Source organism: Microtus pennsylvanicus, chromosome 15, assembly GCF_037038515.1.
Source record: "Microtus pennsylvanicus isolate mMicPen1 chromosome 15, mMicPen1.hap1, whole genome shotgun sequence".
NCBI classification, from domain to species: domain Eukaryota; kingdom Metazoa; phylum Chordata; class Mammalia; order Rodentia; family Cricetidae; genus Microtus; species Microtus pennsylvanicus.
In genome coordinates this window covers 15,304,283-15,324,272 of record NC_134593.1, presented here as the reverse complement: position 1 = coordinate 15,324,272, position 19,990 = coordinate 15,304,283, and the positions used below count along the sequence as shown (strand labels likewise).

At 40.2% G+C, this 19,990-nt stretch overlaps 1 pseudogene; it reads left to right on the top strand.

The window, feature by feature from the left end:
* The first annotated feature begins 8,410 nt into the window (after window positions 1-8,410).
* LOC142835534 (elongation factor 1-beta pseudogene) lies at window positions 8,411-9,160 on the top strand (annotated as a pseudogene).
* The last annotated feature ends 10,830 nt before the right edge of the window (window positions 9,161-19,990 follow it).

Sequence of the window (19,990 nt, the reverse complement as noted above, 5' to 3'; positions counted from 1 at the left end):
GGCTACATCCAGGTATGAGAGGAAAGGATCTGATCCACCCTGAACTGTTTCAGGAGCATGAGGATGAAAGTGTGACTTCTGAGTAAATAATGCAGGTTATTGACATTTCACAAGCCATTGCACGAGATGAAAAACAGGAACAGATTTTGATGTCACATGTGAAAGTATGACAATACCTTTTTGATACAACACATAAAACCTAAGTCTAAAGTGATCCTAGATTAGGAAGGTAATAATTAAGCTAATTATTAATTAAACTTGTGAATAAAGTATGGGTCTGTAGATCCTTTTGAAATGGATTGGGAAAATCAGTCTTGATGTTATACTAGAAAGGGAAGGGAATTTTAGATAAAATGATGTTTATTGTTCAATATAGCATCTCAATTCTGAACCTCTATGCCCCAAATTATGTTTACCTTACTATTCTAATTTCTGGTGCTTCTTGTCAACTATGTGTTCCCTTTTGGATATTTCTGGCTTCTGTGGCTAATCTAAGTTATATATTTCCATCTGAAGATTTGGAGTTAGGTGCCTCTATAATTTCCATTGTAGTTAGAAGTTCATTGGCAGAAAATGTGGCATTTGTCTTTTGGGGTCTCTGTCAACTTATTTTAAATAATCTTTTCTAGTTCCATCCACCCACCTGCAAACTTTATGATGCCATTTTTCTTTACTTAGAAGAATAATTAATAATGTCTAGGTGCCACATTTTATTACCCATTCAAGTGTTGAAGGTCATTTAAATTGTTTCCATTTCCTAGTTACTGTGAATAGAGAAACAATGAATATAGAAAGTGGCTATCTGTGGAGTAGGATGTAGAGTTCTTTGGCATATAGCAAGAAGGTGCATAACTGGGTGTGTGGTAGATTTAGCTTTAGGCTTTTGATGACTCTCCATATTGATTTCCAGAGTAACTGCCAATTTTCATTCCCCCAACAGTGAATGAAGGAACCTTTCACCCACTAGCCCCTGCCAACATTTGTTATTAGTTGTTTTATTGATTTTAGATACTCTCACTGGTGTGAAATGAAATCTCAAAGTTGTTTCAATTTGCATTTCACTATTTGTTAAGAATGATGAGAAATTTTGAAATATTTTTGGCCATTTTTATTCCTTTTTCCTTTTTTTTTTTTTTTTTTAGAACTCTATCTAGACAGTCTTGTCTTCTGACCGTCTGCATTTCCTTCACCAGGAAGTGATGGTGTGAAAAGAGCTGTTTCAATGAGACTTGTGGACATGGCCTGAAGTCACGTTTGTTGATATCCATCCACTAGGGGGCACTGCAGGGTTTCTAGAAATTACCTTTTCTTAAATTGCCTAGAGATTTGAAGACCTGAGAACAGATATAAGGAAATAAGACAATCCACTCACAAAGCAAAGAGTAGAGGTGATGGTGTAGAAATCACCCAGATCTTTAACTCTCAATCATTCTGTAGAAAATCACAGACATTAGAGCCTGTTCGGTGGATCCCATGTGTCTATCTATTTTAAGAACAATTCTCTGAATAGATATTAGCAAAATAAAAATCTTTCTGGGCATTATGAAGATGGACACTCAAGAGAAAACATCTCCACTGCTCTCTTTTTTAAGTTTTATGTTTATAATTTCCCAAACTCAAAGAAGTAGAAATTATTCCAATACCATCATATCACACAAATGTGTATATATATACTTTAAACTAGAAAAAGGAGAAATAACTACTTGAGAAGAAAAACTTACAAGTTATGAAAGAATAGAGGGGAAAGGCCTTACTGACCTAGAGCAGGCATTCATAGCCTGATCTCTATCAGCTGTGTTTTCCTGCACAGCACAGTGGAAGAGTTGGACAGAAGCCAAGAGATGGAAAATAAATCAAGGTAGAAACAGGGCAGGACATGTCTTGTTTTTCTCATAATCAACAAAACTCTGTTGGAAATATTTTCTCTGTACATGATGATCTTAATAGCAAGAAATTCCTTGTATTCTGTTCAGTGCATTACATGCTGATGTGTCAGTGTAATTTAAGAGTTCTGCCAGGACTTCCTTGTTGGCTCTGTTGCTCACAATGAAGGGTGGACATATGCCCAGCAGTACATGGCCAACATAGAATGAATCCAATAATGTTATTGCATGATATTACTTAGTGTGAGCATATTTTCTTCTTAATTGGTCTTTTGTCTGTATGTATTTTGTGTTTTTAAGCAGTTTCAGGTGTGTGTGAGAGTTTCTTTTTTTTTAAATTCTGTTCTGTTTGGGTTTTCTTTGTTTGCCTCTTGATTTCCAAAAAGAGACAAAAAGAAAGAGTATGGAGTTGGGTGAGTGAGAAGGTCTGGAAGCTCTTGGAAATGATGCAGAAGGAGAGACAATGATCAGAATATACTGTTGAAAAAATTTCAATAAAAAAAAGTCAAAAAAATCTTGCTAGGATTCTGCATGGCTCTTTTTAACCCACTGGAGTTATTAGTTCTCACACCAATATTCTGCATTTATGAATTCCCCTTCCTCACAATCTTTCCCCAAGCTCCTGTATAAGAAGTGTTACATTAGAAGTAGAGTGTCCTGGGCTCTACATCATTGTCCTCCACAATCGTGCAGTGGAGGTGGGTGGAGTTTCTTGTTCAGATGAAAGAGGAAGCTCAGTGATTAGGAGAGAACTGCTGTGTGTAAGCACAAGGGTGTCTGGGCACAAGACTTGACACCATCACAGCTGGAGAGAAGACACCCCAACAATTGGACAGGGGCCATGGACAGGAAACTGGGAGCTGTGCTGGGGATTCTGTGGGTGTGGATTTGCTGTGAGTTGTGCTCACCTATGTTGCTTTAGGGAATCTGCAGAGATGTCAGTGGAGGAGGGGGAATGAGTCAACACAGAGCTCCTTGCAGTCATCCTCATGGTGTCTCCTGGGATATTTGATAAAACCCTTCATTAATTCTGAATTGCTTTTATGTTTCCAAGCAGGGGTCAGAGGAGTTGAGGTGGAGCAGAGTCCTTCAGCCCTGAGTCTCCAAGAGGGAACCAGTTATGTTCTCACATGCAACTTTTCTACAACCATGAGAAATGTGCAGTGGCTCCATCAGAATTCCAGGAGCAGCCTCATCAATCTTTTCTATCTGACTCCGGGAACAAAGCAGAATGGGAGGTTAAACTCAACCTTCAACTCTAAGGAGCTCAAGAGCACCCTTCACATCAGGGGTGCCCAGCTGGAAGACTCTGGCACCTACCTCTGTGCAGCAGAGGCACAGTGCTTCCAGCAAGCCTGCAGCCTGGCCCCAAACTGTGTCTGGGTGTGCAGCTTACAGCCCTGCCACAGACAGACTCTGCTGGAGGATTTGTACAGCTGTGGCTTTATCAGATCTCCAACAACTACAAAGAAGGAGTGAGGAAACAGAAAATTACCACTGCAGAAGTTCACACTTAAACTCAGGATGATGTGATACTGACTTGTAGCTCAGAAACATCAGCCCACATGAATAAAACCTATTTTATCAAAAGTTTGTGCTAATATCATAAATTATCAACCTAGCTTTCACATTCCAGAATAATTATGGTCATTTCTTAAAACTGGAAACTGAGAGCAACTGTTTCCATCCTGTATTTAGAGAGTGTGGGACAACAGTTTCCACTAATCTACTAAATATGAAGTTGATAAAAGAATTAATTTTGAAGATCTTATAAATTAAGTGGTAGAAAGGTACAACAAACAAAACTTTTAATTCTATTTTATATTTTTAAAAACTATCTTTTCTCATGTTACACACCAATCGCAGTTCCTACTCCCTCCCCTCCTCCTGTTCCCTCCATCTTCACGCCCCCACCCAACCTCTCACTCACTCTCCAGAGGAGTTAAGGCTTCTCATGGGGTTGTAGAGATGGCTCAGTGGTTAAGAGCACTAACTGCTTTTTCAGAGGTCCTGAGTTCAATTCCCAATGACTAAATGCTGGTTCACAACCATCTGTAATGAGATCTGGTGTCCTCTTCTGGCCTGCAAGCATACTTGCAGGCAGAACACTGTATACTATCCACTAAACAAATATTATTTTTTTTATTTTTTATTACTTTATAAATAATACTATTCAAAATCTCCACTTCCTCATCTCCTCCAACACCCCCTCCTGCTCTCCCTCTCATCCTCCTCTCTTACCCTCCAGTACTTTCTGTAAGGCTGGGTTTTTGGATACGTATTGTTTAAATCTGTTTTTGTCATGCTATATCTTGCTGTCTCCATTGATTGTGAAAGAAAGCTTTGCTGGGTATAGTAGTCTGGGCTTGCATCCATGGTCTCTTAGTGTGTGCAGCACATCTATTCAAGACCTTCTGTCTTTCATGGTTTCCATTGAGAAGCCAGGTATAATTCTGATAGGTTTACCTTTATATGTTACTTGAACTTTTTCTTTTGCAGCTCTTAAAATTCTTTATTCTGTATGTTTTGTGCTTTGATTATTATATGGCAAGGGAATTTTTTTTGATCCAGTCTATTTGGTGTTCAGTAAGCTTATTGTACCTTCATAGGGATATCCTTCTTAAGGTTGAGAAAGTTTTCTTCTATAATTTTGTTGAATATATTTTCTGTGCCTTTGAGCTAAAGTTCTTCTCCTTCTTCTATCTCTATTATCCTTAGGTTTGGTCTTTTCATGGTGTCCCAGATTTGCTGGATGTTTTGTGTTAAGAATTCGTTGGATTTAATGTTTTCTTTGACCAATGTGTCTACTTCCTCTATAGTATCTTCAGAGCCTGAGATTCTTTCTTCAATCTCTTGTATTCTGATGGTTATATTTGTCTCTGTAGTTCCTGTTCATTTACCCAGATTCTCCATTTCCAGAGTTCTCTCAGTTTGTGTTTTAATTATTACCTCCATTTCAGTCTTCAAGTCTTGAACTGGTTCCTTTACCTGTTTAATTGCTTTTTCTTGGTTTTCTTGGGTATCGTTGAGGGATTTATATCTTCTAACTTTTTGTTTGTCTTCTCTTCCATTTCTTTAGGGGGAGTTTTCACTTCCTCTTTAAAGGTCTCCATAATTTTCATAAATTTATGTTTAAAGTTGTTTTCTTCTATTTCTTCTGGGTAGTAATATCAAGTCTTCCTTTTGTGTGACTGATAGTTTCTGATGTTACCATGTTGCTTTTTAAGATGTTGGAGGAGTTCTTGCAATGCTGCCTACCCATCTCTTTCTTCAATGAGGCCAGCAGTGTCTTGTCGTCTTGGTCGGATCTTACTTGTGGCTGTCTGAGTACTCTCAATCTATCGTACTCTCAATCTATAAACATTTGTTCTTATATCCATAGACAAGTATAGTCTTTGCCCATCAAAGAAACTTCTCTTTGCAACAGATGGAGACAACACAGAAAATCACAACTAATTAAAATGTAGAGTTGTGGAGCCCAACCCCAGTGGATACATTTACAAAACACACCCACAGCTAAGGCTCAGATAAAAGTGTGGAAAGGGGGACAAAACAATTGCAAGAACCAGAGAATCAGGAAGTTTGCTGTGAGATTGTGATCTCTTAACAGCATCAGAAGCCAAACACATAAAGTGTCACCAACATGACTGCCCAAATATCATGGACATGCCAAACTAGACAAGGAAAAATCCCACAAGGGCAATGTGAACATTTTAGCCACAGTGTCCTGAACTCCTAAAGGGTAAGGAGCAAAAGGAAATAAAGGCAAAGGCAGTCATCCAGGTAATGCTGATGTGAGTATTGATGTCTTAAGCACATTCAGTGGGTCCCGCAATGATGAGCACAAGCATCTGGCCTATTGATGCACTAGGAAAACAGTCCCTAATATTTTTATGCTGTTAAATATATGTGATGAGACTTAAGGCATATTTTCCCTTTACCTAAGTCCTGTTCATATCTGTTTTATTGCTATGAAGAGATACAATGACCATGGCAACTCTTATAAAGGAAAATATTAAATTGAGAATGATTTACAGTTTAGAGGTCTAGCCCATTACCATCATAGGAAGCAAAGCAGCACACAGGCAGACATGGTGCTGGACAGGTAGCTGAGAGTTCTACAACTGGTTATGCAGGCAGCCAGAAAAGAGACACTGAACGTGGCTAGAGCATTTGAAACCTCAAAGCCCATCCCTAGTGTCACTTTCTCCGTCAAGGCCAATCTATTCCAACAAGACCATAGTTACACCTCCTAATAGTGCCACTACCTATGAGCGTATGGGGACATTTTCATTTACGCCCCCAAATCCACTCCCTGGCCCCATAGGCTTAGAGTCATATCAGAATGAAAAACTACATTCAGCCCAACTTCAAACGTTCCCTGTCTTAGGGCTTCTACTGCTGTGAAGGCATACCATTCATGATTACAGAAACTCTTATAAAGGAAAAATTTGGTGGTTTACATCTTCAGAGGTTCAGTCCATTATCTTTGTGGTGTGACATGGTTGTTGGCAGGCAGACATGGTGCTGGAGAAGAAGCTGAGAGCCCTACATCTTGACTTTCAGGAAACAGGAAGTGGTCTGTCTCATTGAGTGTAGCTTGAGCAAAGGAGACCACAAATCCCACACCCATAGTGAAACACTTCCTCCTACAAGGCCATACCGAGTCTGACAAAGCACACGTCTTAGTAGCATAACTCCCTTTTGGGGGCCATTTTCTTTCAAACCACAACACCATTCATAGTCCATCCCTGTCTCAACTCTGTTAAAAAGTCTCAAGTCTCTTCTGAGACTCACGGCAATCTCACAACTATACTCTCCTATAAACTCAAAAATCAATAGATGGATCACATACTGCTAACATAAAACACCGAACATACATTACCTTTCTAAAAGGGAGGAAACAGAAGTAGTGAAGAAATACTGGACCAAAACAAGACCAAAATCCAGAAGGGCAAACTCCAAACTCCAAATCTCCATGTCTAATACCAAAGCGCTATTCAGATCCCCGACTCGTTTGAATTTTGTTGACCAGCAGCATTCCTCTCCCTCTTGAACTGGTTCTACTCCTTGCTATCAGCTTCCTTTAGCACATATTGCATGGCAATGGCTTCTCCAACATCTTGGGGTCTCCAAGGCAGTCCAGGATTTACCTTCACAACTTCATGAAATGGCCTTCTGGGCCTCCATTCAGGGACTCCCCTGCCACACGCCTGGCCTCAGCAGCTTTCCTTAATCATGAAGGGAGATTCCATAACCCCTTGTATGCTTGACTCTAAAGTCAGAATAATGTGGCTGAAGCTGTCAAGTTCTGCTGCTTGCTGAGGATATAATTCAAACACATTTTAACCACCTTTCTGCTATTTGATAGTTTCCTTTGCTGCCTGAGCTTACCTGTCCTGGAAATTGCTCTGTAGACCAGGCTGGCCTATAACTCAGAGATTTGCCTGCCTCTGCCTCCAGAGTGCTAGGATTAGAATCATTTGCCACCAAGCTTTTCTTTAATTTGTTTTCACAAGTTGGGATATTAGCTGGGTGGTGTCTTGTCCTGAGGTTACCAGCCCCTTTAGTAATTTATCATCAGCCTTTTCTTTAAGCTTTTGCCTGGTGCTCCTTTTCTCCTCAAACTATACGTTTTGTATTTACCTTTTTCAGCTTGCTTCTCTTCATTATAGATTTGCATAATCATGTCCACTGATAACAGAGTAACACAGCCAATATTAGGTTGTCTGGCAACCTCCTCTGCCAAAGCTGTTAATTCATAACTCTTTAATTTAGCCTCATGCTGGCTTTTTGGAGAAGGGCAAAAAGCAGCCCCATTCTTCACCAAAATATCACAAGAATGGCTTATAAGTCAGATATGAATATTCCTCTCATCTGAAATCTCTTGAGCTGGACCCCACAACTCAAATCACCCTCAGCATCACTATCTTTGAATTTCCTACTAGTGTGGCCCATTAAGGGTTGCTGAAAGCATTCCACTGCTTTTCTAATCCAAAGTCTCAAAGTCCTCATTTCTCAAAAAAAAAAAAAAAAACTCTTATAAGGAAAAACATTTAATTCAGACTGTCATACAGTTCAGAGATCTAGTCCATTCTCACCATGGTGGGAAGCAGGCAGTCTGCAGGTAGACGTTGTACCTTCATGATAAAGGTCTTGGATAGAGCAGGAATACAAGGAACATATCTAAATATAATAAAGGCAGTGTACAACAAGCAAACAGCCAACATCAAACTAAATGGAAAGAAATTCCCAACGTTCCCTCTGAAATCAAGAACAAGACAAGGTTATGTATTCTATTTATATATATTCAATATAGTTCTTGAGGTCCTAGCTTGAGCAATAAGATACCAAAAGATATCAAGGGAATACAAATTGGAAAAGTCAAATTCTCACTATTTGCTGATGATATGATAGTTTACATAAGTGACCTTAAAAATTCTACCAAGGAACTTTTACAACTCATAAACACCTTCAGTAATGTAGCAGGATGTAAGATTAACCCAAAAAATCACTAGCCGTTCTCCCTCAGCGCCGGCCGTGGGCTCCTGGCGCTCTGTCCCTCCGCCGCTGTGGGCCTCCAGCTACAGCAGATGCCATGGGCTTCGGAGACCTCGGAACCCCCGCCGGCCTCCAGGTGCTCAACGACTACCTGGCGGACAAGAGCTACATCGAGGGGTATGTGCCATCACAAGCCGATGTGGCGGTCTTTGAAGCAGTCTCTGGCCCACCGCCCGCTGACCTGTTCCATGCCCTGCGCTGGTATAATCACATCAAGTCTTAACGAGAAAGAGAAAGCCAGTCTGCCAGGAGTGAAGAAATCTTTGGGCAAGTATGGCCCTTCCAGTGTGGAAGACACCACAGGAAGTGCAGCTGCAGATGTCAAAGATGACGACGACATTGATCCCTTTGGGTCAGATGACGAGGAGGAAAGTGAAGAAGCAAAGAGGCTCCGAGAAGAGCGCCTTGCACAGTATAAATCAAAGAAAGCTAAAAAGCCTGCGGTTGTTGCCAAGTCTTCCATCTTACTGGGTGTGAAGCCCTGGGACGATGAGACAGACATGGCAAAGTTAGAGGAGTGTGTCAGAAGCATTCAGGCAGACGGCTTGGTGTGGGGCTCTTCCAAATTGGTTCCAGTGTGATACGGGATTAAAAAGCTTCAAATACAGTGTGTGGTTGAAGACGATAAGGTTGGAACAGATACGCTGGAGGAACAGATTACTGCTTTTGAGGACTACGTACAATCCATGGATGTGTCTGCTTTTAACAAAATCTAAAATCATGTCAAGTCAGTGCACTATAATAAAAGCTAGAAAAAAAAATCACTAGCCCTCATGTACACAGATGATTAAAAGGGTTGGGGGAAAAAATCAGAGAAACATGACCCTTCTCAGTAGCCACAAATACCATAAAATATCTTGGAGCAACTCTAACCAAACAAGGGGAAGACTTATATGACAAGAACTTTAAATCTTTGAAGAAAGAAATTGAAGAAGACACCAGAAAGTGTGAGAATCTTCCATGATCTTGGGTAGGTAGAAAAAAATGGCAATCTTACCAAAAGCTGCCTAAACAAAGTAGAGAGCAGATAAGCTGCTTGGACCAGTGTAACTGTAGTTACCTGGGAAGAGCATTCCTCTCCCAACTACTGAGCTACCTGTAGCTTGGGTAGTACACTCCAGGCTTCCAGTTTTCATGAGCTGGCACCCATACTGAAGTGAGTTTGGGTGATATAGCGGTCTTTGAGTCATTTCTGCTCCTGAAAGCAGCTTTTCTAATGTTCCTGTAAGTAACCCCAGTAAAAAGTTTGGCTCACCAATTTGGCCTTTGGTGATACCCATCCTGTACTCTGTTGTTAGTTCTCTGCTGGGGTGAATGGATGTTTATCCATCTCACCAGGAGTAGTGTCACACAACACTCCCTCCTAAATACCATTGCTTGGAAGAACTTCATAAGGAACAGCATCATTTACCAACATGATACACACATACTTAACCCCCATCAAAGAAAATCTGGAGGAAATGAGGGGTACGAGGTCAACAAGAAACTGAGCTGGCAGATTATAAACAGATATGAGCCATCCCAGTGTCTAGGGCTGGAACACAGAGCAATATAAAAAGTAAACATCATTCTCTCACACCAGTCTTCCAATTCATATAGTTTCTTTAATGACCAACTTTGAAACAGAGCAACCCTGAGAAGGAAATTCTGTGAAACCCTTTTCCTGATCAAGCTCCTATAGGACTTCTAGACAAAATTCCAAATTAAAAACTGTGTTTGTGTGGTCAGATGAAAAAGAGTTAAGGTAAGAGCACACTATATTGTACCAGGTGGCTCTTCTGACATGAGATAATTTGGGATTTTTCTTTAACAAGCATGCTTGGATTTAGAAAAGGAGAGAGCCACACTTGAACTTCAAATTCAACTTGAATTTTTAATTGAGTTGGACCACAAAGAGACCATTTGTCCTTTGTTTGTACAGAGCAGCAAAAACAAGCGATTTATGAAACTCTATCTTTTTGCAGGTGTGCTACACCATTAGGCCAATTTACTCTATTTCTTGGGACATTTTCTCTTGATGATTCATGGTTCTTCAGATGTCTCATTTGTCCAGTGGTCATTAGTTTCCTTAGTGGATGATTCTATTCTCCTGGAAAGACAAAAACAAAACCCTGCCCCAACCCTTTTGGGAGTTCCTTTATTAGCAAGATATATCTTTGTTTAAGCAGAACGTTTTTGGGCAACAAAAAAGTATTACCTATTAACAATTAAAAAAATTATACCTGATCAATGAAAGTAATTTATTAGTCTTACAAATTAGTTTAGATTGAATGATCAAGCTGTTTGATGAACTATCACCTCTTCTAATCAAGAGGTCTCTCTTGTTCAAATGTAATATTTATCAATCTTCATGGTATCTGTGTCTTTGCTTCTCCTGTGGAAACAAAAGCAAAACCTTTTGTACAACATAACACATATTCTGGTTCCCATTCTGAGGTCAATACATCTTTAAAGTGTATAGACTGATTTAAATGAGAAGTTTTTTCTACTATCCAATATCTTTTCATTGCTGTAATTCCTTTCACAATAGCATTTAAAAATTCAGAGGTAGCAAAGCGTTGTGCAATCTATCTCTGGGGCCTCTATTACCCCTTAATGTTTATTAAGCATATTTTTTTAAATTGCAATTAGATCTTTCTGTAATTACTTGCCCTGTAGGATTGTGTGGTATATCTATAATATGCTTGATGTTGTACTATGCAAAAATGGTTTCAGATTCCTGGGGAAATATGCTAATATATTGTCATTCTTAATTTGTATAGCTATCTCCATGATGGCCATAACTTGTAACAAATGCGTGACTACAGAATCAGCCTTTTCAGAACTCAAACAGTTGCCCATTGAAATCCTGAATATGCATCTTAGGTATGGTGCATATATTTATTTTTCCAAACTCTGAAAAACGAAAACATCCATTTGCTAAATTTCATATCTTTGAGTACCTTTTGGGTTACTTCTCGCAGGCAATGATGTTTGAGTATACAAAAAATAAGTAGAACATTTCCCTATACTTTCTTTGGCTTGTTGCCAGGTAATAGAAAAAACTTTCTTCAAACCTTTGTTGTTAACATGGTGTTTTTTATGAAGTTCTGAGATTTCTAGCACACTTCCTATCAATAACTGGTCATCATTAGCTTTTGATAGAGGGCCTGATAAACCTGTATGGGATCTAATATGTGTTATATGCAAGGGATGGTTTTTATTTCTGTTTAATTGGTGTAGTTGGGTAAATAACAAAGCAAATTCTGAACTATCTGAAATAAAATTAGCAGTTTCAATATGTAAAACAACCTTTCTGCATATTAAGAGTCAGTCACTATATTGAGAGGTTCTGGAAAATCTAATAATACCTTGAGAAATAGCATACATTTCTGACTATTAACTGGAATAACAAGGGATTTGACCCACTTTAATTACTTTTCCTGACTTGTAACCTGCCTTTCCTCATTTATTTGTAACAGTATAAAATGAAGGAGCTCCAGAAATTGGTATTTTTCACACAATGTGATAGAGTCCAATTAGCTCTTTTTATAAACTGAAGTTTCTTCCATTTGAGATATTTGTTGCTAATTTCTCCCCCCAAATAGCTATAAACTCTTTGCCAGTGTTCACTTTCTGCCCATAATGAGCAAATTTCAGCATTATAAAAGGTACCATAACTAATTTATGCTGGATTAATTCCTGTGTTAGAAGGTAAACTCTTTATCTAAATTGTTCTATTATCAATAAAAACTCGGGAGTCAGATATTGGTGTAAACACCTGATAGAACAAGAAGTCAGTGCAGGAACGACCAACTGACCCTATCTATCTCCATGTTTCCCAAATCATAAGCATCCATGAATCTTTCTAAGCCCCTCCCTATTTCTTCCTGTGTCTCTCTATGGTATCCCAGGTCCTCCAAAATATCTATGGCTAATTTCAGTCAGCTACTCATAGACTCTGTCTCCTGATTCAAGGTTAACTTCACTAACAATCTCAGAGTTCACAGTGTGATCAAATATCCTGCAATAGGTTGGCTTTAATTTCACCAGGAGGAAGACGACAGGACTGTGAATGGCAGCAGCATATAAAACCTTTTGTGAACGGCTTCACACAAAGCACGTAGAGTGTGCAGCTCACACTAAATCAGCAAATCCTCTGAGGAATGGTCTGTGCTGTTCCTAACTATGCAGCTGTTGAACCTGATTCTCAGACCCTGTTGTGGATTTTGAGTTTAACCTATTTTTAATTTAATTTACTCATTTCTACTTAATCTAATAGGGGTTTATTTCTTTTGCGCACCAGTGAAACCCTTTGTTTACACACAATTTCTCTTAAGCATTGGGAAAAACATTTCTTTTAAATCTATGAAGCTCACAGATACATTTTACTTTGTGTGTCTCATTGTGTGTATCATTAGTGTGTATATACACTCATGCAAGAGGACGACTTCCTATAGCTGGGGTTCTCCACTGTGGGTTCTAAGAAGTAAACTCAGGCCATCAGACTTACATGGCAAACACTTTACCCAGTGAGCCATCTCTCTTCCCTCACAAGTACATTTTCAGGAGTTGTAGTTACTTAGGAACCCCAGCAAGACTTTTCAGAAGTATTCTGTGAATTCTGGGCTTCACCATTCTTCTCCACTGAACTCTTACTGGAGTTAATCTGTGTGTCTTCTCACTGTGTGCAGGGAAAAAAAGACAGAGCAAATGAAGCAGGCTTGCAATTACTGCAATCTGCACACTCCCCATCCCATCCCAGAACACGTTCTAGTAGCAGTATGCTGTGGCCACCACCAGAGGGCAGTGCCTCTCTGTCAGAAGGGTGGGGGTTGGGTTGGGGGTTTGTGATGAACCAAGCCTGTCTCTGACTGGCTAAGCAAAAACCTGAGACTCTAAGGACCAAAGATGAAATATAAACACAGCAATCAGAACTGACTCTTCTGTCTTACGAACCAGACTCCACTTCAGTGTGACATCAATAAAGAAAGAATGAACAAATTTCTGGAAGTGTCTTTGATGACACTATGGCTTCAACTGGCCAGTAAGTTGGGGCTGATAGTGATGGGAATGGGGAGACCTAAGTTCAGAGGTCATGTGAATGAGAAGTGTTCATCGGAAATGCAATTTGAAAACATAATTACTGACTCTTGTTTTCTGACCTGTGCTTCTCTGTAGGGGTGAACAGCCAACGGGGAGAAGAAAATCCTTGGGCTTTGAGCATCCAGGAAGGTGAAGATGTCACCATGAACTGCAGTTACAAAACTTATTCATCCACTCTACAGTGGTACAAACAGGACTCAGGCAGAGGCCCTGTCCTGCTAATCCTACTGCGTTCAAATGAGAAAGAGAAACACAGTGGAAGACTAAGAGCGACCTTTAACACCTCTACCCAGAGCAGTTCCCTGTCCATCACTGCTGCCCAGACTGCAGACACTGCTGTTTACTTCTGTGCTACAGAAGCACAGTGTGCAGCAGGCACCTGCAGCCCTGACACAAACCCTCAGAGTTCTTTCCTAGACCCTAACAGTGGACAGCATGGTGCTTATGTTGTCCCACGGGTGTCTGCAGGTTACTGGAAAAGAGAACCTGTTTAATTGTGTCATTTCTCTTTGTTTGTTTGTTTATTTTTTTAGCGCCTTGGGCTGGGGCAGAGAGCAGCAGTACGCTGAAATGCCAGGGTTTACTCCACATGTCCTGGCCATGGGCCCTCAAGCTCAAAATAAGGTCAACCTCTTCAATTTCTGCCTGTAAAATCTGGGCCACTAAATATAAGGAGCCTTCAGGTTTTGGTTTTAATAAGCACTGTATCCTTGTTCAGGATGAAGAAAGATCCATCTTTCCCTGTCCTGTCCTAGGTCTAGTTGGCTCCTTGAGAGAACAAAATCATTCTTACATCTCTCCAGTTCCAGGACAGTGAGCATGGATCTGACATTAGACTGAGAAGCTTCTAAACACTTTAATTAAGCCTCTCCTTTTACAGTTGGGAATTGAAGCCATTGCACAGTAGGGAGGCCAAGATCTGAGTCTCAGAAGAACAGAACTAAACATCTGAATCATATTCTGCCTTTAAGAGTTCTGTGATTTTCAGGGAAAATGAAAATCTAACTGGACTCTCCGAACATGGCGAACAATGAGGGCTGATGAGAAGCCAAGGACAATGGCACGGGGTTTTGATCCTAAGCAATGTGCTGGCTTTGTGGGAGCCTAGCCAGTTTGGATGTTCACCTTCCTAGATATGGACGGAGGGTGGCGGACCTAGGACTTACCACAGGGCAGGGAACCCTGACTGCTCTTTGGACTGGAGAGGGAGGGGGAGAGGAGTGGGAGGAGGGGGAGAAGGGTGGGAGGAGGGGGAGAAGGGTGGGAGGAGGGGGAGGGAAATGGGAGGCTGGGAGGAGGTGGAAACTTGTTTTTTTTTCTTCCTTTTCTCAATAAAATAAATAAATAAAAAATGTAAAATAAAAAAAAAAGAAAAAAAAAGAAAGTCCGTTCCCCATCCCTGTGGGGGAGCTTGGCCCTTGCGGCCACGTTCTGACGAGCCCTATGGAAGGGAGAAGACTGAAGCTGCTGCGAGGGGACAGGTGAGAAGAACAAGTGCCTTTAATAGTAAGAAGTGAAATGAGGTTTGGAGAGCACATGAGCAGCACACCCCAGATGAGGAAAACCGGGGCTAGGAAGGGGCAAATGGGATCCAGGTGACTGGAAGTCCGTGTGCTGTGACAAGATCATCATCTGTCCTTGCCATCATCACTGCATCCGTTCTTAAGAACTAATGTTTATCCCACCGTCTGATGAGAGTGCTCACCCATCACATTGACACACAACCTAGGAACCCTTCCAAGAGGTGGTACCCCCACAGAGCTTGTCCCTCCTACATCAATCAATATTCAAGAGGTCCCACACACTTGGTTACAGGCCAATCTGGTGGAAGCAATTTTTCAATTGAGGATTCCTCTTTCCAGGTAACTCTATTTTGTATCAAGTAGAAAAAAACCAAACTAACCTACACAAGATGTTTTTCCAATAATGTTTGTTTCATTACGATGTTAATGTGTTGTTAAGATTTAGAGAGATGGTCCCCCACATGCACACAGAATGGACTGGTCCCCTCTTTGTGGACCCTTCCCATGCCCTCTAGGCTTTTAGGTGAACTTCTTTTTGGCAACCAGGAAGAAGAACACAGGACCTTGTATGGTTATTTGTGTAGCAGGTTGGGGAGGAGAGTCTGGCTTCTTTTACTTAATGCCCTTCAGGTCCAACAGTTTTGCTGAAAAATGAGAGTTTTATTCATCTTTTTAGTTGAATAGTTTTCTTTGTGTTTGTGCTACATTTTATCTGTCCCTTTGCTGATGGTAACCTAAACTGACTTCATATCTGAACTGCTATGAATAGAGTCACATAAACATAAATGTGTGCATGTGCACACGTGTGTACAACTAATGTGTGCCAATTTCACCTTCTCTGAGTGTGCTCACAGAAGTACGATAAACTGTGGTTCTGCCTTTGATTTTCTGGAGCATTTCACATGGACTCCACAGTGGCTCTACTTATTTACACCCCCATCAGCATCCCCAAGTCCCTTTATGTACATCCTCGTCAGCACTTCCGTCTTTGACATTGTGAGTGATCCGGTGTCTAAGGACAGTTTTCTTTTGCATCCCACCAACGGCTAATGACACTGAGTATTCCTCGTCTGCTCCTTGGTGTTTGTGTATCTTCTCTGTTCTGCTCGGATCTTTTGCCCACTGTTAGTTGCATAACTTCATTTGCTGCTGTTTTCGGATTAACCCTATAGCAGATGAATAGTTGGAAAATAATTTCTCCTACTCTGTAGGTTGTCCCTTCACTCTATGGGTTGTTTGATTTCTATGCAAAACCCTTTTAATCTGATATAATTAAATCACTCATTTTTTGTATGAAATCATATTCCTTATTCCCTAGGTAATTAGCTTAGGACAGAACATCCTCCTTGATTTGGGTCCCTTATTGTATAGTTTTCAGCAAACTAAGGACAAGTGTGATAATGATATTCCACAAAACATCAAAGTTTTCAGAACACCATGAGTATGACTTTGGTTACAGCCTACAGAGGACAAATTCTAAGGAATCGTCACTATTCACAATGTCACTACTGCAGAAAGACAATTCTCATAGACTACAGTGCTATCCTTCTCTACTATCACAATTTAAGATTCAGGATAAATTATCATATTCAGGGAAGATCATGCTGCAGTACAGAAAGAAACCACAAGGGGGAGATATCCCTTTATGCTGGTGATAAGTACAAATTCATCCATTGTTTCTAAACACATTGCCACAGTCATCAATCACTATAGAATGGCATGATCTTGGAGGAAAGTGTTTGTCTTGTTTAAAGGACACATTTTATTTTATACTTATATATTTTTCTCTTTTTTAATTTATTAGATTTTTTAAAAATACCAATCCAAGTTCACACTCCCTCCCCTTCTCCTGTTCCCTCTACACACCCTCCCACCCACCATACTTCAGTCCTCAGAGAGGGTAAGGTACATTGCTTTGTGGAAGGTCCAAGGCCCTCCCTACTATATCTAGGCTGAGCAAGGTATACATCCAAAGAGAATAGGTTCCCAGAAAGCCAGTACAAGCAGTAGAGATAAATCCCGGTGCCACTGCCAGTGGCCCCTCCATCTGCCCCAGCCATGCAACTGTCAACCACATTCAGAGGGACTAGTTTGGTCCTATGCTTGTTCCTTCCCAGTCCAACTGGAGTTGCTGAGCTCCCATTAGCTCAGGTAGACTGTTTCAGTGGGTGAACCCTTGATGGTCTTGACTTCTTTTCTCATATTCTCATTCCTCCCACTCTTCAACTGGACTTTGGCAGCTCAGTCCAATGCTCCAATGCAGGTCTCTGCCTCTGTTTCCACCAATTGCTGGATGAAGGTTCTATGGTAATATTTACGATATTCATCAGTCAGACTACAGGGCAAATCAAGATTGGGCCCCCTCTCCTCTATTGCTTAGGGTTTAAGCTAGAGTCAGCCTTGTGGATTCCTGGGAATTTCTATAGAGGCAGGTTCTTCCATCCCTATAATGGCTCCCTCAATCAAAAATATCTCTTATCTTGCTCTCATCTCTGTCCTTCCTTCATCTCAACTATCCCATCCCCTCAAGTTCTCCTCAACCCTTCCCTTCTCCCCTCATCTTCTTTCCCTTCTTTCCCTTCTTTCCCCCAACCCTCCCAGTTTTGTCAGGCGATCTTGACCGTTTCCAATTTCCAGGTGGATCTATACATGTTTTTCTCTGGGTTCACCTTATTACTTAGCTTCTCTAGGATCATGGACTATAGGCTCAATTTCCTTTGTTTATAGCAAGTATCCACTTATGAGTGAGTACATACCATATTCATCTTTTGGGGCCTGGGTTACCTCACTAAGGATAGTGCTTTCTAATTCCATCCATTTGCGTGCAAAATTTAAGATGTAATTGTTTTTTTTTTCCCTGCCGAGTAATACTCTAATGTGTAAATGTGTCACATTTTCTTTATCAATTCTTCGGTTGAGGGGTATCTAGGCTGTTTCCAGGTTCTGGCTATTACAAATAATCCTTCAATATAAATCCCACCACACTGAACCTGATAGAAGAGAAAGTGGGAAGTAGTCTTCAATGCATTGGCACAGGAGACCACTTCCTAAATGTAACCCCAGTAGCACAGACACCAAGGGAAACAATAAATAAATGGGACCTCCTGAAACTGAGAAGCTTCTGTAAAGCAAAGGACACAGTCAATAAGACAAAAAGGCATCCCACTGAATGGGAAAAGATCTTCACCAACCTTACATCAGACAAAGGACTGATCTACAAAATATATAAAGAACTCAAGAAATTAGACATTAAAATTCTAGGTAGCCCAATTTAAAAAATGGGGTACTGAACTAAACAGAGAATTCTCAACAGAAAAATCTCAAATAGCCAAAAGATACTTAAGGAAATGTTCAACATCCTTAACATCAGGGAAATGCAAATCAAAACAACTCTGAGATATCATCTTATACCTGTCAGAATGGCTAAGATCAAAAACACCAATGATAGCTTATGCTGGAGAGGATGTGGAGTAAAGGGAACACTCATCCATTGCTGGTGGGAATGCAAACCTGTACAACCACTTTGGAAATCAGTATGGCGGTTTCTCAGAATATTGGGAATCAAGCTACCTCAGGACAAATTTTATTTTTAAAACTCTCATGAATGATTTGGTGCCAGTTATATTTTTCTGTAAGAGCCTCCATCATTGCAAAAAGAAGTTTTTTTGATGAGCAGTAACAAAATACATATTAAATATGTAATATATATTGAATATACAGTGTCAACCCAACTGGCATAATTTCAATATTTATATATTTACATATAGTCCATATATATTTAAAATATATAATTATATATAATATTACATACATATAATGAAATTATGCCATTTGGGCTGACAATACTTTCCATAAGAGCCACAAACGAACAAAAACCCCAATACTGTGACTTTCAAAGTAATATAGACTATTGTTGTTGCTCTTAGTTATCTCTCAGAGATGGAAGGTGAGTCCTTATAGGTGATCTTCACTTTGGACACAGGACTCCAAAGTTTCAAATGGATCTACCCTGAGAGTCTGCCTCCCACAGTCTACCATTCATGGTACCAGAAGGAGATATGTAAGCTGCTAAAAGAAGAAAGCTACCAGTAGCTCCATCCAGCTGTACACCCATGAACACAGCAATAAGCAGCATGGTAAGACAGCCCTATCTTGTAACTGCAGTATTCAAACCTTGATGGTAACCAACAGCTCCATAAAGGTGCTTAAGACCTGAGCAACATTAAGGGAATTGTGCCTGGTACTAGAAACTTAGCCAACTACCCGGGGCTGGTGAGGTCACAGATCTTAGAGGAGAATATAGAAAATATACTACTTCCACTTTACTAGAATGAAACAGTTTTTAATACACCTGTCTACAGAAAGGGATACCAGCATGGAGAAAAGGAAACCAGCACAGAGAAGGAAAAATGGCCAGTGTATGATTTTATGAGAGATGGAGGGTTTAGGAGTCTTTGAATGTGAGAAAGTCATGCCACCTTGTCATTCAATAAAATTTTGTGAATTTACTTTTGTTCATTCTTTTTTTTTTTTGGTTTTTTGAGACAGGGTTTCTCTGTGGTTTTGGAGCCTGTCCTGGAACTAGCTCTTGTAGACCAGGCTGGTCTCGAACTCACAGAGATCCTTTTGTTCATTCTTGCATGAAACACACACATATAGATAGAAAGAAAAACAGATTTGTGTCTGTGTGTGCTTATGTGTGTCTGTATGTCTGAGTTTTCTTTCCATGTGTAATTTGACATGTCACACATATAACAGATTTTTTTTCTTAGAGGACATGATGTCAAAGTTTTCATTAAGAAAGACTTATTTCTCATATAAATTTTCCAAATCTCTACTAGAAATGTAGAAAGAAAGACTGAAGTGTAGTTCTGCATTCTTGTTAAATTGTCAACCATCTCTTTTCCTTAGGAAAAGGATACATCAATAAGACCAAAA